General features: G+C 43.3%; 1 pseudogene; it reads left to right on the top strand.

Moving 5' to 3' along the window:
- Window positions 1-11,785: 11,785 nt before the first annotated feature.
- Window positions 11,786-21,600, top strand: LOC147465098 (uncharacterized; annotated as a pseudogene).
- Window positions 21,601-22,070: the final 470 nt, after the last annotated feature.

The following is a 22,070-nucleotide window of genomic DNA, read 5'->3' as shown; positions in this document are numbered from 1 at the left end:
ACCATATCGTATGGCTACGAAACTTTGCAGGGATGGAGTAATAGTTCTCATCCCCACCTATAAAATGTCTTGTGTCCATCCAATTTGGTTTCGGTTGTTTCAAACCATACTATGGGAAAAAATGGGTCGTATGGCTCATACGGTCCATTTTTGTGCATAGTATGCGCTTTGATCACCCAAACCTTATCGAATAGCTATGAGACTTTGCACAAGTGATGGAATAGTACTTAAACCCACCCATGCAAATTTCTGTAGCCATCCAATATGATTCAAACGTATCTCCACAAACATTCCACTTGCAATCACCCTTACAATTCTCTAGGAAGGAAGATCTTCTTTATCTCCCCAATTTAAAAAGAAAGATTACTATGCAAGTTAATACCATTGTGTGTTTTGAGCTCAAAATATGATTTTACACTTCTTCATGAGAAAGGAGATCCTCATGGTGCCACTTGATGAGAAAATGTTGCTTGGCATATGAGCTCCATCTTCACTTTAAGCTCAAAAGAGTGCTAAGAGTTATGGGTTTGAAAGACCACTCATCCATCACCTCTTCCATGGAGTAGAGCTCTTGATATCAAAGAGAAGGGAGAAAATTCCTAAAAAATTTAATGTATAGTCAAAGAAGAATGTTTGGTGGTTGGGTGCCTTTTAGATTGATAGTGAGTATTTTAATGTGCTAAATTGAATGTTCCACCACACTAATATCCATCGGATAATCAAGGTCCAACACGATGAGGAGGAGCTAGATATTGAGGGTTTTGATAGGAACAAGGTGAAATGGCACATGGGAGGAGACTTTAAGACACTAAAGTATATGTACAATGTGTTAAGGGGTGACAATGTGAGAAGCCCTTGTATCTATTAGATGGGTGTATTGGCTGTGAACCTACCACACTTGACAAAGCCAATACTGCAAGTATGGGGAGAGTGGGTGATTGGGAAAGATTTCTATGGTACATAGCTATTGTCTCTTTGTTGAGCTTCCCAACGTAATAGCCTAAACTCTCGTCCCTCTTCAGATCCAAAGGCTTGAATCCCTTCCCTCTTCTAGACAAACTTGTCAGGGTTTACGATGTCAATTTGTGTAAAGAAATTTCAACTTATTAGATAAATGGAAATAAAGCTTCATTGTCTTAAGTATTGTGCTTGCAGAATGTTTATCTTACCTTAGGGTTTTCATCATCTTAAAAAATGTCTTCTTTTTAGAGGTCAAAAAAGCTTGGCTTTTGATCTTTGCTTTCTCTTCGAGATTCTCTATCAAGTTTCTGCCCATGTGTTCTATCTTCAATCTTTTCTATATTTGATGGAACTCTTCCTTTATGGGAATCCCTTCCTCTTCATACCTTTGGACAACATCTAGTATACGTTATCCAACATCAAACTGATCAATGAATTTATGAGAATTTGTATCAAGTATTGATAATGGACATGGTGCATTGTAGTCCACAAATCCTTTATCATGATTTTCTCACTCTATCAGAATAACGAGGTAGTACTTCTCTCTTAGATCAAAGAGAGTTTGCATTTCATGGAGCACACATACTCCTTAGTGTTTATCGTGTAGGGGATTGTTGCGCATAGCAAATAATCAACGTCCTCCTTTGGGATATGAATGGATTTTATACCTTTGTGATGTTCATTGCCTTAAAATCTACCACATCAAAAAAAGATCTTTGTTTTGAATCTTCTTGATTTCTTCGCTAAAATCTTCATGTGTCTCTTCAATATCTATGTCAATTATGTCCCATTTTAGCACATAGTAAGGGCCTTGACTATCCATACCATATTGGATGGCTGGGAAAATTTGCATGGGTGGAGGTGATCACCATTTCACCACTCGTGCAAAGTTTGAGGATATGATATGGGTGGTCAAGGACCATACTAAGCGCTAAAATGGGTCAGATGATCCATATAGTCTATTTTAGCACATAGTATGGGTCAAAACCATTCAAAGCATATTGGATGGCTTTGAAAACTTTTATGGGTGGGGGTGAGCACCATTTCTCCACTTGTGCAAAGTTGCAAAATCATCCAAGTTTAGGGTTTATGGGTTAAGCTTTAGGGTTCATGGTCTAGGGTTTATGGTAATCATATGGCCCATTTAGCGCATAGTATGGATCGGGACCGCTCAAACCATATTAAATGGATGTGAAGCACCATTCCGCCACCCGTCCAAAGTTTCAATACCATCCGAGTTTGGGATTTATGGGTTAGGATTTGGGGTATAGGGTATAGGGTTTAAGGGTATCCGAGTTTCAATACCATCCGAGTTTGGGATTTATGGGTTAGGATTTGGGGTATAGGGTATAGGGTTTAAGATTTGGGATTTATGGTTCAAAGTTTAAGGTTTAAGATTTATGGTTTAGGGTTTTGGATTTATGGGTTAGGGTTTAGGGTTTAGGGTTTGTGGTTCAAGGTTCAAGGTTTATGGTTTATGGTTTAGGGTTTAGGGTTTACAGATTAGGCCATGGTGTTGTCCGCTTCGTTCTTCACGCACCCCTCAACCCTCGTTGACACACCCATCGTGTTGGCTCACCCATCCGCCCACGGTGTCACATCATCGCACCCGTGCATGGCCTAGTCTGGCAGCCTCGTCGATGCTATCGGCCCCATCACGATGGAGTCGACGGTGGCATCGTTCGCTCCGTCCTTCACACACTCTTTGATCTTTACGTGGCTCACATGTCAACCCCATCACCCTTGACGTGCATGGCTCGCCGATGGGGCCTCGCTGATGATATCAGTCCCATCACGATGAAGTCGGCGGTAGCATCGTTCGCTATGTCCTTCACGCACTCTTTGATCCTCGCGTGGCTCACACGTTTGATGTGCATGGCTGGTAGGCTCCGTCGGTGCTACGGCCTTGATCAAATTTATCACAGTACTGTCAACGACGGCATCATCTTCTCCGTGCTTTAAGAACCCGTTCAACTGTCCACCCCTGTCGGCCCGATCCATCCCACCATCAAAGACTTGCACGGATGACCACTCGATTATCCTCCCTTGACGTAGTCAGCCCTGTCAGTGCACCTAGCCGATCGGCCCTGTCACGTTGTCATCAGCAATGACGTCGTCTGCTTTGTGTTTCACATACCTATCAGTCCCCACACCCACATACTTGGAGCATCAGTCCAACCGTCGGCCCATGCCATTCCATCAACGCGTCCATGCCCTCGGTTATCCTCCGTCCACAGAGTCGACCACATCATGATGGAGTCATCGGTGGCTCCATCAAGCACCTGTCGGCCCTCATCCATGCACTTCGCTACTCGCCCCATGAGCGATCCCGTCAGTGCATCAGGTGTCATCAATGGATGTGTCATTCATACCCTCGGCCATCTCATTCTCTCATGGAAACCTTCTCTTATAGCCTTCCCCCAACAAGGGGGTTTCCCCGGTTTTCCGGCGGCCCGTGGATCATGGTTCTTGCGGGGTTTGTCAGCCCGCACCGGATTGTGTACAAGTATAAGATAGTGGTGCTCGGTTAAGACTGGAACGAGGCGGACAGCGGAGCAAAGGACAGGTGAGGTGAGGCGATGAGTTCCCCGCACCCCTCTTGTGATGTTGGGATGCAAACACCCCCCCCCCCTCGGGCGAGTGCCAAGGCTACCTTCCACCGACTGGCTTGGCTACTTTCGAGGCGTTTTCTTGTCTCACGCAGCTCAATGCGCTCGTGCACTACAAGAGGTTGTGTGCTCTTGTGACACTGTTAGTGACGGAAATACACTGGGTTTTTATAACCCCCGGTGTCGCTAATAGCGTCACTACGAGAGCGTCGCTATATAGAGACGCTCATAGCGACGGTTATAGCAACGTTTACACAGAAGTCTATAGCGACGCTTATAGCGACACTCCAGAGCCATAAATAGCGACGGTTATAGCGATGCCCGTGAGAAATTTTTTTTGGAGACAGGGCATTGAATGCCCTGCCACCCATCAACCATATTGTACTTGATTCACTTTTTAAAAAAAGTGCAAGGGTAGATAATAGACCCAAAATAGTCACCCACAAGACGCATTGTTTGCAAAATTGACAAGCGTAAAATTGACAATTGTACACATCATAGGCAAAATGAATTGATTGGCAAATGTAATAATGACAATTGTACAACATCATAGGCATAAAGAATTGATTGGCAAAATGAACTGCGGTGACAAATGCAATAATATACATGGTTCAAAAAGACGTATAAAATCCGTCTCATGATACATAAGCTATGAGAAACCCTAAACTAATGCTATCTAGCTACGGCTAAACTGACGTCGTCTAGTCAGACGTCTCATCGCGTCCAAGCGGCGTATCTGTCGGATTCTGCAAAAAAAGACAATAAGATAGCTTTCAGTAAGTATAAATATATAACGACATTTATAAAACAATACAAAAAATAGAAAAGAGTAAACCCTAATACTAACCATGCCGCCGCGAGAACTGAGAATGTCCATCAGGGTGTTTAAGCCCTTCCTGCCTGCGGACTCACGCTCGTACGGTGTGGGATCACGTCCTGTCATCGACCACTATCAAAACATACAAAGATTTCATTATGTTAGAATTAAAAAACTCATAAACCCTAAACTATCGAACATAAAGAGCAATGCGAAAACACTTACAAAATCGGCCTCAAATGATGCCCATCCACCGCTCCCCAAGTGGTGCGAGCTCCCTGCCTCTACTCGCGCTCTGGCTGCATCCTTTTGTTGCTTCCACTTGTCGGGATTCTCGCACACTGCTTTCTTCGCATTCTTCCAATCTTCTTTGGCCAGCCAATCTGGCCTGTTCCACCCATGCTTGATTGCTTTTTGCACTTCAGAACGCTTGTGTTTGCAGTATTCGCGCATTCGAATCTTCATCAGGTCTTCATTGAAGCGCTGATCTCGTGTTGGAACGGGAAACTCATCATGAAGTATGCTGATGACTCTGGCTTTTAAATCACTTGGTACTTCACTCCATTTGTTTAGTATGTAGTGTCTAAACAGTTGAGAGCAAAGACCACGCATGCGCGAGATCACCTTCTTGCCGTCATCATCCATGATGATGCCGCCGCTGAAGTCGACGGAGTAAGGCAAGCCCTCTGGCCGGTGACGCGTGAACTTGGGTGTCCCGGCAGGGGTCTCTAGCGGCGTGTCAATGGGGGTACGGACGTCAGGTGTCTCCACCGGCATCTGGGCCCCGAAGCGAGGAGTGTCGAGTGGGGTGGCTCCTGGCGGAGTAGGTAGAGGTGTGTAGCTGCTAGGAACAGTCAGCCGTGCAAAACCTAGCATAGATGGCGATGCTGTGGCTGGTGTGGGGGCGGGCAAAGAAGGGGAGGGTAAAGAGCCTCGTCAAACACGAGGCGGTGTGGAGGTATCGGCGGCGGAATCCCCACAACAACAGCCACCGCCACCACTAGAGCGCCGGTGTCTAGACGAGTGTGAAGATCGTCTCGTCGACACCGAAGCTTTGGAGCGCGCCGAATGCTCCGAAAGAGAGGGAGATGCGGATGGAGTAGGAACGCACGATGATGCGCCAGAGCGATGACGCTCCACGTACCACTGTCTCTGCTGCGGTGACAAAGAAGAAAGAAACTCCTCATCATCCATACCTACATTAAACACACGAATATTTAAACTTAATATTGAATGAATAGAGTAGACAATGACGCAAAGACCATTAAATACAATGACGTAATGACGCATATAAATACAATGACGCAATGAATTGAGTGATAGAAGAGGCAAGTCAAAAACTCAGAATTTTCAATCAAAAGATGTGAGCGCGAGTAGAAAAGAGCGTTATACACCATGGAAGGTACTTAGAGAGCCAAAGCTTTTACAACACGGAGCAAAATTGTTCAAATACAATATTTGTGGCTTTAAGAGATCTCTCTCTCATCCTCGCATAACTCAGCATAACTTCCTATATCTATATAGAGCTCTCCGTTTAAACACATATCCTCTGTTTCATTTTGTAGCTCCTCTGCATGCACCCCATATAGAGTAGTAGCATCTTGATGCTCGTCTGGCACCACCGCAGCGGCTTCTGATTGAGCATCTTCTCTGATCTCCTCCATTGATGCCGTTGTGATTGGCACATGGTAGCCTTCATACGTCCTTACACTACGAGGGGCTACCTCTATGACGTACCACCAGTTTGATGTAGACTTTGTAAGATGAAATATTACCTGCCAGAGCCACATAACTTACATGAGAGCTTTCAAGCACATAACTTGTAGAAGGGGGATGTTAACTATTTACATACTTACTTGTTCACAATGCTCGGGTAGTACGAAAGTGTCTCTTAGGTCAGTCCATTTCTTAGTAGAATCCACCTCAAGAAAACCAGACTCTCCTCTACGCACAGTAGCGTTGCGACCCTCCATGATTATCTTGAACCATTGCACGTCGAACAAGTCGACAAAAAATCCTCTGTAATCGATCCTCAAAATCTCTTGTAGCGTGCCAAAGTAAGTGAGTTCCGCCACCACAGGATCTGCATCAGACGAACGTCGTTGACTAAACTGTTCAAATTTTGCCATGATTCCACAATCTTGAGTAAAACGCTTTTTGTCGATCCGTTCCACCCTAAAATGTCGACCTTTACACCATGCTGCTGTGTATGACTTATACTACAACGAACAAAGATTATGAGTGGCCGTTCAAACGTTTAGAAATAAAGTCACTAGCTAGTCGTACATTGCAAACTTACCTTGGTCGCGCAACCCTGAGAGTACTCCCACTCTTCCTCAGTCACTTCGTCACCGCATTGTTGTGCGCTTTTCAATTGGTTGTGCAACCATCTTAAGCTCATGAATGTTGGTAGGCTCTCCAGAACCGTCGGATAGTGCATCGGTGGTCATCTTCCCCATCTCCACTCGATTCGTGCCCTTTGTCGCTCTTGCTTTGCATCCTCATATTGTGAAATCCACTTTTGCATCACTGGATTGTGAAGCATGCAAAATCGGTTGATTTTAGCCTCTAGATCTTCCGTCATCTTCTTCTCAACACCGAGATTGCACATGACAATCCCAGATATGCGCTCATCATCTATGGTTCGCCATAGCGTGTCCCGGGCTTTATCAAATCCGTCTAGCCACTCTCCAATGTACACTAGGGACTCTGATACCAACCAACCTTCTGCCATGCTACCCTCCGGACGTGCCTTTTGACGCACATATCCCTTAAGCGTTTTCATGAAACGTTCTAAGAAGAACATCCATCTGGAATGAACTGTGCCAGCTATTTCCACCTCATCAACTATGTGAACAAGAAGATGCACCTGAATGGTTAGCATGGTAGTAGGAAAATGTTTCTCAAACATGCACACAAGCTCCGCAGCATTTAGTTTGGCGAATGGTATGGAGTCTACGTTGATCTCCTTTTGTGAGATCCATTGCACTAGCTTTGCAAGTTTGTAGATTGTGTTACGGATGTCGAGAGACAAACATCCCTCAATGGCAACCGGTAAAATAAACGGTAAAGTATGTGCAGCAATGATATTAAAGTCCACATTTTATGCAATGATATTAAAGTCCACTATGAACGTACCTGACACATTTTATGCCAATCGTGTGACTTCAAACCGGTAAGCTTTCCTTCTTTAGTAAAACACGTTCGGAGCGAGTGCATTACGCCAGTGGGGGTCCGTAAAGATCGAATGGTCTCTTTTACTTTGCGTTCTTGGGCTCCTGTGAAAATCCATGGTGCTTTAGGGAGTTTTATCGATCCATCAGACGCTGTTTGCGGCCAATATTGCTCCATACGATCCACATTTCTAAGGTCAACTCTGGCTCCCAAAGTATCTTTCTTGCCGGTCAGATGGTCCCATAGTAGATTACCCACATTCTTGAATATGTGCATTGGATCGAGCAAGTGATTGATCATGAGTCGGGGCCAGTATGGTAACTCGTACCATAGAGATAGTCTCTTCATCCCTGGAGGCAATCCGTCATCGCACATCTCCTTCTGCTCTAACCATGCTTGTGCAGACATCCTTGGTGGCTCTCTTCCCAAAAAGCCATCGCGTAACACATGATTCTCTGGAAGATACGCTTGATGACCTTCGTAGATTTGCTTCTTCAGTGAGGGTGCCCTACGTGCATTCAGTCTAGGTCCACATGTGACACATGCTCTGTATCCGCTTGTTTGAAGCCCTGCATGTATACACATGATAATAGATCAACTATGGGAAAAAACAAGATTTACAGTGTCTGAGTGAGGAGTGTCAATAGATCACCTGAGCATTCTGTTAGCCCGGGATAGTCATGCATGGTCCACATTAGAATGCCTCTGATCAAAGCATTCCGTCGTCCTGTGTGTCGGCTCATATCCACCACCTCTATGCCAATCCACAATTGTTGTAGCTCTTCCAATAGTGGACGAAGATACACATCCATATTCTCCACTTTATATCGCCCTGGCACAATCAAGCTTAGCCATAGGTGCCCCTTCTTCGTAGTCCACCACGGGGGAATGTTGTAGTTGACGATGACAACGGGCCATACACTGTAAGATGTTGATCTTTGACCAAATAGATTTACGCCATCCATAGCCAGGCCTAAGCGCAAATTTCGAGCTTCCCTGGCAAAATCCGACCATGTTTCATCTATATGTTTCCAGGCTGCGCAATCTGCAGGAATTCGTAGCACACCATCCGAAGATTTATTCTCCTCATGCCATGATGCTAGGGCGGCCATGGACTTACATTCGAAGAAATGCTTGATGCGAGGAAGCAAAGGAAAATGTCGCAAAACCTTTTGTGGAATTTTTGTCAGGGGAGATCTACTCGATATCTTTCGAAATCACATTTCGGACACTTCTCCATGTCTATGTATTCCCCTCTGAAAAGAATGCAGTCATTAGGACAAGCGTGGATAGAATTGTAATCCATCCCCAAGTTTCGCAAAATCTTTCTTGCTTTATCTCGAGAATCTGGCATCACATTGTCAGCTGGTAGTATGTGCTCTTTAAGCAATCTACACAACATAAAAATACGATACAGTCGTGTAAAAATCTATCCGATCATTATACATTTAGAGTTTTATTAAAGTAAACTAATTGTAATAGATCACCTGAAAAGCGCTGTGACGCTAGTGTCACTCCATCCAAACTTTGCCTGCATGTTGAGAAGATAAGCCTTTCTGAATCCATGATCGTCTCGACCATTTCATCAATCTCGGGCTCAAACATTGCCTCGTTGGGAATGTGCTCTGCATGATCATCCCCCGAGCTGTCAGAGGCTACATCTTGTGGCCTCACATATGCTGCTTGACCAAAGCGCCTGCGAACACGTCTATTGGGTTGCAAGATTGCTGCTTGTTGGCCAGCGTCAGAGTCCGACGAGTTATAATTGGCAACAACTCGATCTATAATAGATGGATCGAACTCGCCAAATTCGCGAACGTGCTGCAAAGAAACACGTCTTGTCCGTCGCACAGCATCCTTGCATTGATTACAAGGACATAAGACCCTCGTTGAGAGAAAGGTGTTTCGGTTGGACGATCCCACATCCTCGTCACTACTCATAATGAGGATAAAAATCTTATAACCTGGACAACAAATTTAATATTCTATTGGCATTCTTCATCTTATCTCTCTCTCTCTCTCTCTCTCTCTCTCTCTCTCTCTCTCTCTCTCTCTCTCTCTCTCTCTCTCTCTCTCTCTCTACCTCTCTCTACCTCACATTCTCTAGTCATGTCCAATCCCCGCACACCTCGGTCTAGAGGTGCACGGAGATCAGAACCACCGGGTTATAATCTCGTCTTTATTGGTCAATACCTATATTTGTGGGTACAAGAAATCTACAGACCCACGTCTACATGATACTGCATGTAGTGGACAAAACCCCTTTGCCTCTTCTCTAGCTGTAGCACTTCATAGCATCTTAACATCTTTTCACAGTAGATCTTTTCACTGTTCGGCTAACTCTAAACCCTAAACCGTAAGTAATTCTTGCGTGGACTCGATCTAACGTAAATAAGCGTAAATCTAAATAAACGTAAATCTAACTAAAAATAAACCTAAATCTAATTTAACGTAAGTCTACATCTAACCTAATCTTTAACGTCTTTTGGGATAGTTTCCTACGACATTAAAACTCTCTTCTTCTTGTGTGTGTGTGTGTGTGTGTGTGTGTGTGTGGGTAAACCTAAATAAACCTAAGTCTAATCTAATCTAACATAAATCTAAATCTAACGTAAATTATGTTATATTAAAAACAAAGAACTAAACTAACAGGATTATAAGAACCTTAAAACTGATTTAACACATAATTTTTCACATAACTCGGCAAGAGTTGGCATTCTCATCACTAAAGATGTGAGAGTTAACTTCCGGCGGTGACGCTGCCTCATCTCCATCCACATCTAACGACAGCAATTGACCCTTTGGACCCGTTCTTGCTCTTGTTACTAACTTTGAAGTTGCTGTTGAATGACTAGAGGTTGTCTAGATGGTCATTGTCAGGGATGTAGTGACTCTTGCCGCCCTGAAGATCCACCTTCTTCCCTATCTTCTGAAGACATTTCACCAGTACTTTTGGATCGACGAAGCCCACCATGAGTGAAGGCAGCAATACCCTATATTCCATTGAGGGCTTTCTTCGCCCGCTTCATGCAGGCATCGCAGTCTATGGAGACCTAAATCTAATCTAATATAACGTAAATCTAAATCTAGCGTTAATAAACGTAAATCTAACTAAAAATAAACCTAAATCTAATCTAATTTAACTTAAATAAACCTAAATCTAATTTAACGTAAGTCTACATCTAACCTAATCTTTAACGTCTTTTAGGATAGTTTCCTACGACGTTATAACTCTCTTCTTCTTGTGTGTGTGTGTGTGTGTGCGTGTGTGGATGTGTGTGCCAATAAAAAGAGATAAATGGTATAACCTTTCTATCAACCATGCCAAGTATGATAGATTGGTTATGCCATTTCCCTCTTGAATAATAGGTCTTGAGTTCAACTCCTCGTCGGCTAGATCTTGAGGTCTTTTAATTTTAATTAGTTTCCTACGACGTTAAATTAGTTTCTCTCTCTTTCTCTCTCAATGTGTGTGCGTTTTTTTGTTTATGCATGTTTTCTCTCTTTTCCTCTCTCAATGTGTGCGTTTTTTGTTTATGCATGTTCTCTCTCTCTTTTCCTCTCTCAATGTGTGCGTTTTTTATTTATGCATGCTCTCTCTCTCTTTTCCTCTCTCAATGTGTGTGTGCATTCTTTGTTTATGTATGTGTGTGTGCGTTTTTGTTTATGTTTGTACTCTTTCTCTCTCTCTCTCTTCTCTCTCTCTCTCTCTCTCTCTCTCTCTCTCTCTCTCTCTCTCTCTCTCTCAAAAACACTATGTGTGTGTGTGTGTGTGTGTGTGTGTGTGTGTGTGTGTGTGTGTGAGAGAGAGAGAGAGGGAGAGAGAAAGAGGGGAAGGGAACATGAGAGTGAGGAGAGGGAAGGAGCATACCTGGATCTCCTTCCTCTCCTTGTGTGTGTGTGTGTGTGTGTGTGTGTGTGTGTGTGTGTGTGTGTGTGTGTGTGGAGAAGAAAGAGAGAGAGAGAGAGAGAGAGGGAGAGCGTTACCTGCTCCTTGCTTGAGGGCGCCGAAAAACTCAGATCTGAGATCTGAGTTTTTGGGCGCTCTCTGTTATTTTTTTTAGCTCAGCTGGCGTCGCTATGAGCGTCGCAAATTTACTTGTAAATTTGCGACGCTCATAGCGACGCCGAGAAATTTCTTTTTGAGCGTCGTTGTGTGAGCGTCGCTAATATGAATAGCCTCTTGTAGTGGTGGTGGCCGACGGGCCTCGATAGGCGATGAATGATGGCGGACCGTATAAAGGACCAAGGCACTGACTACGGTAAGCTCCCACCCAGGCTGCGGGTGATCAAGGAGCGTGGCGAATGTTTTTTCCGCCGTGAGCTACGTGCGGCTTGTATCGATACAGAGGTATTGAACCCGTGTGCATAAGTAAACCAAAAGCTATTTACAAAAAAATCTTTCTTTTTGTGATCCAATGATATTTCAAATAAATAGAATTTTATTATTATTTTATACTTTTAACAAAAAAATCACATAAAAATATTAATTTTTTTACTGAATTATCACGTAAATAATTAGGTTGAGATATCTTGATTTCTAATTTACATTTTTTTTTAAAAAAAAAAGTAAAGAATGACATGGCTATTGAGGTGGCATGCATGAATGACATGGTCATCCATGTGGCAAGCTGATGTGGATGATTGATGGCATGGAATGCATAGTTGGAAAGATGAGGTGGCGGATGGGATCCCCTCATTTGCCATGTCATATGATGACATGTCAAAATGGTGACATGTAATGATTAGGTGGCAAAAAAGGACGTGATGCGTTGGAAAGGTGGCGATGTGGCATGCTTGGTGGCTCATGAGATGGCGAGTGATGTGGTAGCCATGCAAGCAATACCTACACGTGGTATGTAAGGTGGTGGATGACATGGCACTTAAGGTGAAGTGGCATGCAAGGTGGCAATGGAGGGTGGTGGGATGAGTTGGCAATTAGAGTCACATGGCAGTACGCCAAGTGTTACGGTCAAAGTGTTGGTTGTGGTGATGTGGAAGGTAAGATGGGATGATGACATGGACCTTTGGTGACATGGCAGCCGCCTTGTATGACGTGGACTAGCCAACTACGATTGGGAGAGTAGAACCAATCCATGGTTGGTTGACAGGTGTCAAAATCTCTAGGTTTGGTATTTACCAAACCTAAGAAGGCACACCTCCAATGAATGGTGCAAGTGTAGAAAATTAAAACAATGAGAACGTGTCTTTCCCTTACTCAAATTGACTCAAATTTTGTTCTATGAGGACCTTACACTAAGAGTTATGACATATATGAAAATCAAAATGAGTGGCATTATACATTATTTATTAGATTTTAAAAAAACTATATCAAGGTTCTTTGAGCAGTCTTTGTTATTTTCTAAGGTCGATATTTAAAAAATGACCCGTTCAAGTTTTTTTTTTTTTGCGTGGTCACATTTCTTGGGTCATAACCTATCAAATGACCGTTGGATCTTGTAAAATAAGATCTACATCATTAGATATCAAGTATAAAAAACTTAGGTTTTTGTAAACAAAAATTTTAACAAAGAAAAATGAATACTAAGTATGCAAAGATCCAAAAATTTATCAATAAATCAAGTTAAATTGCTTCCCAAGTGAACATTTCATGTGCAAGAGGGTAAGTAAAGAAGAAAAGCCCATAAAAAGTTATAAGTATTTCTTCATTAAGGTCACAATGCTGCGACAAGGTGTGACGGGCTGAACCAGATTAGTCCTTGCACAATAAAATTACCATTTTGATGTGAAAAAATGAAGATCAGAGCTTTCCATTGTGTTTACAGCTATGTGCTTTGTGTGGCTACCAAATCTTGCCTCTTCAAAGTAAGTGCGAGCAGGTCAAATGTACGTAGGAATGGCAAAAAAGAGGCTATTTCTTGGCTGTCTTGGTGGGGGAAACTCTTGAAAGTGGGTACACCTTATCATGCATACACCCATTGATATGCTTAGAATTGGCATCTTTGTCACCAAACAGTCGGGGGTATCTTGGTGGGCTTGCTTGAATTTATACTCATTTGCCATGCCAAACATATAGTATATTCCTTGTGGAATATCTTGTAAACAGATTGTGCATTTTTGCATTAGACGAATTAAACAGACGAAGTGATAATAATGACCACATTCAATGTATAGTACCCACTCCATCCATCAAAATTCTTGTAGCAAACTGGACATTGGAAAGATGAAGATACATCCGAAGTAGACGAGGGGACCAAATCTAGATGTAGGACAAGGTGACTAGTGTGTGTCTCTTGTACAGGCGGAGGATTCACTCGTTGTGTCAGATTCTACACATCTTGGCTTAGGCAATGAATACTTTTCTCCATCCGGACCTGTGATGGTTGGGGTGTTTGGGTGGGTATAGAAAGCCGTGTTATTTCTGCATCTTTCTTTGCCAGCTATATCGTGTATATCTTTCTCCTTTTATAATTGTAGTTTGGCGCCTTCAACTATAAATGTTCAGATCATCTCGGGTGAAAGTGACACAACTCTCCCTGATATCATGGGTGGCAACAATTGTCTCCTTCGACGAAAATTCTATTGGTCGCTATTGCACAAAATAAACATATACCATTTTTGCAAAATATAACGCACAATCTGCATCGTGTATTGGATGGCCATAAACTTACACTACAATAGGTTATGTGCACTTGTGACGACTGTAGCGACGAAACTACAATCGGTTTTTTAATCCCCCGACATTGCTAAAACCGTCGAAATGGGAATATTATCGCTATAGGCGTCGCTATTAGCATCTCTAAATAGCAGTGCAACCAGTCCTCATTTAACGACGATTATAACGACGTTGCAAAAACATATATAGAGATGCCTATAGCAACGCCCGAGAATAAAAATTTTTGGGTGGCAGGGCACTGAATGCCCTGCCATCCATCGACCATATTGACCATTGTTTCCAAAATAAAGATGCAAAACTGATTGACAAAAGTACTTTGACGAAAGTGAATTGACGAAAGTAATACAATGAAAAAATTATACACATCATAGGCAAAATCATTTGATGTAATAGCTACAACACAATTGTCATTATTGAGATTCAAATACATCGTTGACCAATAGTTGCAAAATTGACGTGCACACGTCATCATATATACATGCTATGACAAAAGAAAACTAGTGCTATCTCGCTATGTCTAGATTGACGTCGTCTAATCAGACGTCTCATTGCGTCCAAGGGGCATATCTGTCGGATTCTACAAAAAAAAACAATAAAACTTCTTGTAAGTATAATCGTAATTACAAAACAATCTATTTTCTTAGAGCTTATCATTAAAATACAACAAATGTAAGAGAGTAAAGTGAAATACTAACCATGTCGATGTGAGAACTGAGAATGTCCATAAGGGCATGTAAGCCCTTTTTGCGTGCATACCCATGCTCGTACGGTGTGACGTCACGTCCTGTCATCAATCACTATTCAAAACATACAAAGAATACGTTATGTTAGAATTTAAAAGTACAATTATCCATAACTGCCAAACCTAAAGGGCAATGCAAAAACACATACAAAATCGTCCTCAAATGATGCCCACCACCCGCCACTCCCCAAGTGGTGCAAGCTCCCTACCTCTACTCGCGCTTTGGCTGCCTCCTTTTGTTGCTTCCACTTGTCAGGATTCTCGCACGCTACTTGCTTTGTATTCTTCCAGTCTTCTTTGGCCAGCCAATTTGGCTTGTTCCACCCATGCTTTATTGCTTTTTGCACTTTAGAACGCTTGTGCTTGCAGTATTCGCGCATCTGCACCTTCATCAAGTCCTCATTGAAGCGCTCATCCAAACTTGACACGGGAAACTCGTCATGCAGCATGCTGATGACTCTGTCTTTTAATTCATTTGGCACTTCACTCCATGTGTTTAGTATGTAGTTTCGAAACACCTGATCTAGCGCGAGATCACCTTCTTGCCGTCGCCATCCAAGATGATGTCGCCGCTGATGTCGATCGAGTACAATAAGCCCTCTCACCTGTGACGGATGGTATGGAATCTACATGAATCTCCTTTTGTAAGATCCATTGCACCAACTTCACAAGTTTGTATATTGTGGTACAGACGTCAGGAGACAAACATCCCTCAATTGCCACCGGTAAAATAAACTGCAAAACACGTCTAGCAATGATATTAAAGTCTACACATTGATATGTTACACAATTTCCAATATGATGTATTCTACTGACGGGAGCAAAGCGAACCCCGAACCCCAACGGCCTCTAAAACACCGGGGACCGAATGGCGCACCTCGAGCCTGTCATGGTAAAGCAAACAGGGGCACCACCTAGCTTCAGCGGCTAGGACGCAAACAACACACCACCATAACAAAGTTTTCATCCAAGAGAGATGGATGCTTGGGAGTAATGATGAAGAGGAAAGGGAATGAGATCAAGTGTGAGAGAGAGAGAGAGAGAGAGAGAGAGAGTGAGGGAGGGGGTATAGCGGCTTAGTACTTAGGCACCACAAAAGGATGGCGAATCCGCACACCCTTCACACATACACAAGCTCACTCCAAACACAAGACTAGGTGGCGATTCCGCACACCTCACATGGGCAAAACATTGCAAGAAAACATACTCACAAAACCTCAAGCTTTATTTAGAGAATAAGGCGATGAAATGGGGAGCATAGGGTAGGGGAATGAGAAGGGAGAGAGTGGCAGAGCACATGGCAGATAGGTGGGAGTTGATGGCGAAGACTCGCACGAGGGTTATGGCCATCATCCTTCATTTACTTGCCCTTCATCTTCCATAGCCAAGGGTGTAGAGGTCATGCTCAAGACAAGCATGGTGATTGCGGTGATGGTGATGGTGTGGGTGTGTGTGTGTGCACTAAGCACACACAGTGCATAGTGTGTTCTTTGGTGATGTTGTGTGTGTATTTAGTGTGATGGTGACCCCTCTTTATATAGGGGAGGAGGGGGGAGGAATTCTAGAACTTAGAAATGAAGAAATCATTATCTACATAGGCCATGTGACTGTGGGCCCCACTTGTCTGGCTGTGTGTATATGTGCCAGAACAGCGGTCTCATGAGAGAGAGACTAAGAGAGAGAGATGGGTTGATGAAAAAAAAGTGAGAGGTGACATCGAGAATAAAGTAATTACAAGAGGGGAGAGAGGGGAGTGTGTTCACAGGTGAATCTGTGTGCAGATGTGTGTGAACACAAGAAAAATCGGGTAACCACCGGGTGGGGATGGGTCTGTGGGCACCTTTTTCAGTGAAACTGAGTGTGTGTGAGTGTGGGGGAGGTTATTTAGCTACAAGACAAGAGACATGGCGCTCTTTAGAGAGAGAGGGGGGTATTTGGGTCATGGGATATAATAGGAGAGAGAAAGAGGGGGTGGGGTATACTATTTTGGAAGATAGGGTAAGTTGCATGTGAGTTAGGGTGCATTATTGGTGAGTTATAATGCATTATTGGTGAGAGGTGGGGTAGCTTGAGGGGAGAGAGAAAGGAGAAAGGACAAGGGAAAGAGATAGGGGGTTGACCTTATGAGTGGAGGAGAGGAAAAGGGACACCCGACGGGGCAACAGTGAAGAAAAAGGAGGCAAGGTGGGGATGGGCTACCCCGCAGGCATGAGGTGGCCTATTTTACCTTTCTTATATATTTACATAATCATACTTTATTTTTTTCTTACTTTTTCCAATGCCTTTTATCACTCCCTCCATAAGAGGGGATTTTCATGGGGTGGGGACGAGAGAAGAGGGGTATGGGAGCTTGGCTTGTGAAAAGCCCCCATCACTACTTCAAACATACTTGAAACATTTTATGCTAGCCATGTGACTTCAAACCAGTAAGCTTCCCTTCTTTAGTGAAACATGTTTGGAGTGAGTACATTATGCCAGTGGGCATCTGAACGGATCGAATGATCTCTTTTACTTTACGTTCTTGGCCTGCTTTCAAAATCCATGGTGCTTTAGGGAGTTTTATTGATCCATCGGGTGCTGTCTGCAACCAATATTTCTCCATACGATCCACATTTCTAAGGTTAGTTCTGGCCCCCAAAGTATCCTTCTTACCGATGAGATGGTCCCACATCAGATTACCCATATTCTTGAATATGTACATTGGATCAAGCAAGTATTGATCATGAGTCTGGGCCAATATCGTAACCCGCATCATAGAGAGAGTCTCTTCATCCCTGGGGGCAAACCGTCACCACACATCTCCTTTTGCTCTAACCATGCTCGAGCAAACATCCTTGGTGGCTCTCTTTCCAAAAAACCATTGCGTAACTCGTGATTCTTTGAAAGATGAGCTTTGTGACCTTCGGGGCAACCCCGACGTGCAGTAAGTCTAGGTTCACATGTGAGGGCGTCCGACGTGCCTTAAGCCATACATTGTAAGATGTTGACCTCTAACCAAATGGATTTACGCCATCCATGGAGAGGCCCGATGTACAAATTTTGAGCTTCCTTGGCAAAATCCAGCCATGTTTCATCTATATGTTTCCAGGCTGCACAATCTGTAAGAATCTGCAGCACACCATCCGAAGATCTATTCTCCTCATGCCATGATGCTAGGACGGCCATGGACTTACATTCCAAGAAATTCTTGATGCGAGGCAGAAGAGGAAAGTGTCGCAAAACCTTTTGGGAATTTTTTGTTCGTGGAAATCTACTCGATATCTCTTGGAATCACATTCCCGACACTTCTCCATGTCTATGTATTCCCCTCTGAAAGAATGCAATCGTTATAGGACAAGCGTGAATCAAATTGTAATCCATCCCCAAGTTTTGCAAGATCTTTCTTGCTTCCGCTCTAGAGTCTGGCATCACATTATAAGCTGACAGTATGTGCTCTTTGAGCAATCTACACCGCGGAAAAAATACAGTACACTTGTGTAAGTAATCTATCGGATCATTATACATCTATAGTTTTTTATTGAAGTAAACACATTGTAATAGATCACCTGAAAAGCGCTATGATGCTAGTGTCACTCCATCCCTCCACCATACAATAGCGTATCAGCTTCACTTTTCATGTCATCATAGATAAGCCTTTTTGAGTCCATGATCGTCTTGATCATTTTATCAATCTCGGGCTCAAACATAGCCTCGTTCAGACGGTGGTCTGCATGATCACTCTCTGAGTTGTCAGAGGCTGCATCTTGTGGCCTCACGTATGCTGCTTGACCAAAGCGCCTACAAATAAGTCTATTGGGTTGCAAGATTGTTGCATGTTGGCCAGCGTCTCAGAGTTTGACAAGTTGTAATTGGCAACAACTCGATCTATAATAGATGGGTCAAACTCGCCAAATTCGCAAACGTGCTGCAAAGAAACGCGTCTTGTCTGTCGCACAGCATGTTTGCATTGATTACAAGGATATAAGATCCTTGTTGAGAGATAGGTGTTTTGATTGGACGGCCCCATATCATTGTCACTACTCGTAAATAATGTAAAAACCTTATAACACCTGGACATAAATTTAATTTTCTATTGGCATCCTCTGTCTCTTATCTCTCTCTCTCTCTCTCTCTCTCTCTCTCTCTCTCTCTCTCTCTCTCTCTCTCTCTCTCTCTTCACACTATAAACTACCTCACATTCTCTAGTCATGTCGAATCCTCGCACACCTCGGTCTAGAGGTGAACGGAGATCAGAACCATCGGGTTATAATCTCGTCTTTATTGGTCAATGCCTATATTTGTGGGTATGAGAAATCTACACACCCACGTCTACATGACAATGCATGTAGTGGACAAAACCCCTTTTCCTTTTCTTTAGCTGTAGCAATTCACAATAGCTTAACATCTCTTCACAATAGCTCCTTTACACTTGTTCGATGGACATGCCCTAAAAGCTCTAATAGATAAGTACAGGTAGCATGTATATGATTACACCAAGTGGCCGCACGTGTGGAGAGGAAGAGAGAGATCACCATTGGCCTAACTCTAAATATAAACCGTAATCTTGAAGGTAAACTAGATCTAACCTAAATTTAACCTAGATATAACCTAGCCTTAAATCTAACGTAGATCTAATCTAAAATTTAACCTAAATCTAAATCTAACATAAACCTAAATCTAATATAATCTTAAGTCTAACCTAATCTTAAATATAACATTAACCTAAATCTAATTTAGTTTTAAATCTAACATAAACTTAAATCTAATCTAATCTTAAATCTAACCTAAACCTAAATCTTAACCTAATCTAACCTAAATGTAATCAAATTTAAATGTAATTTAACTTAAATCTTAACCTAATCTTAAATCTAACATAAACCTAAATCTAATCTAATCTTAAATGTAACATAATCTTTAATGTTAAATCTAACCTAAGCCTAAATCTAATCTAACCTAATCTTAAATCTAACATAACCCTAAATCTTAACATAACATTTCATTTCATATTTTCTCTACTTTTTTTTATTTATCTCTCTCTCTCTTTTTGTTTTCTCCCCTTATCTCTCTTGCTCTCTCTCTCTCTCTCTCTCTCTCTCTCTCTCTCTCTCTCTCTATTTCTCTTTGTTTTCTCCTCTTATCTCTCTCTCTCTCTCTCTCTCTCTCTCTCTCTCTCTCTCAATGTGTGTGAGTATGCATTCTTTGTTTATGCATGTGTGTACATTCAATGTGTGTGTGTATGTGTTGTTTGTTTATGCATGTGTGTACACTCTCCCTCTCTCTCTCTCTCTCTCTCTCTCTCTCTCTCTCTCTCTCTCTCTCAAAGACTCAATGTGTGTGTGTGTGTGTAAGAGAGAGAGAGAGAGAGGGAGAGAGAGAAAGAGGGGAAGGGAACATGAGAGGGAGGAGATGGAAGGAGCATACCTGGCTCTCCTTCCTCTCCTCGTGTGTGTGTGTGTGTGTGTGTGTGTGTGTGTGTGTGTGTGTGTGTGTGTGTGTGTGTGTGTGTGTGGAAGAGGAAGAGAGAGAGAGGTGGACATATACCTGTTTCACTAGAGCGCCAAAATTCATATCTGAGATCTGAGTTTTACACTCCATACAATGCATAACAAGGTAAGGTTCATGAAGTAGCCATACCATAAAACAAAATCAAACACAAGCAGTGACACAGGGGGCTCCTCCTCCTTTAACCGACCAATAGAATGCAACCGTTCCTCGGAACCTCATGCATCAAGTGAAGGGAGATACCATCTGATTGGAGATCTTCCTTCTTGTATCCAACTGCTTCTGCAGGGACTCGCCAGAACGTGGGCTCAGGTGGGGGCTTCAAGGACCACCAGTTGGCTACCTAATTGGAGATCTTGCTGCTGGTATCCAACTGCCTCTGCAGGAACTCGCAGACTTGCAATTCATTTCAACACTCCCGAGGTAATCACCACCCCCACCCTACGAGAACAAATGCCTACAGACCCGAGCGCCCAAACCATGGGACCCTCTGTCAAAACAGGGCAGAAGAGCACTTGGCAGCCCATTAAGCATGCTCTGGTGGGGGCTTCAAGGACCACAACTGCCATGGCGACAAGGACACGTGCTGCAGAACGGTTGCAGACCCGAACGCCCACACCATGGCACCCTTTGTGAAACCAGGCAAGAAGAGCGCTGCGCAGCAGGTTAACCAAGCTCTGGTGGTGCCTTGAAGGAGCATTGTTGCCATTCCGATGAGCCCCAGTTCGTTATGCTGCCGAACTCAAAACGCACAGGTGCTGCGTTTGGCTGGGCCGCCCTCGGAGCTGTGTCGGGACAGCACCTCAGCCGAAACAGAACTTCGGTAAGGCGCATGACAATAACACGCATGGGGTATACTCATGACAGGAGCAAACAGGACGCAGGTGGTACCTTTGCCTGGCCCGCCCTTGTAGCAATGTAGCTTGCAGTGCAGGTCACAGCACAAAAGAACGAGACCTCGTTACCCTCCCATCACCAAGTGACACAGAAGAACCCAACCCTAAATCACACTCAAGTGCCCTCACCTCGACCTGCGCACATAGTTGGAGGCCTGATCAAGAACATCACCTCACCCCAAGACCCAGGGACTCACAGCTCACATCCTTCATTTAAAGAAACGAGAAAATGTGGGGGCCACGACGACACCCCATCACTTCACTTATCTCCAAGCAACCAATGAATACCCTACACCTGAGAAAGCCTTAGCTTCTCCAGCCTCTTTGGATCCTATCTTGATGAGTAACGGCCACCCACCCAACCACTTTAATCATACCAAGTACTGCTTCTCCGTAAAAATTCACAAAATGAATTATAAAGAATCAAAACATTTTAGTGAGCAAAAAAAGAAGGCGTCTCTATAGCCTTTGCCCTTTGGGCAGGCCAAAAAAGTGTGATTTAAAAACGTTCACATGAGCCTATGAGGGGTGTGTCTATTTAGTGTACATATATTCTCTATATGCATTCTCTTTCTATCTTATACTTGATCATTAAGCATATATCTTTGTTTTGATCTAGCACAACCATTATGAATTCATTCTCTCTCTCTCTCTCTCTCTCTCTCTCTCTCTCTCTCTCTCTCTCTCTAGGTGGCAAAGGGGCTTGCACCCACAGTTCGAGGTGATGAGAGAGGGGGACAACATAGTGTGTGCA

The sequence above is a fragment of the Adiantum capillus-veneris genome, chromosome 1 (genome assembly GCF_014529385.1).
Source record: "Adiantum capillus-veneris isolate H3 chromosome 1, ASM1452938v2, whole genome shotgun sequence".
Taxonomy (NCBI): domain Eukaryota; kingdom Viridiplantae; phylum Streptophyta; class Polypodiopsida; order Polypodiales; family Pteridaceae; genus Adiantum; species Adiantum capillus-veneris.
This window is presented reverse-complemented; position numbering and strand designations above follow the sequence as displayed.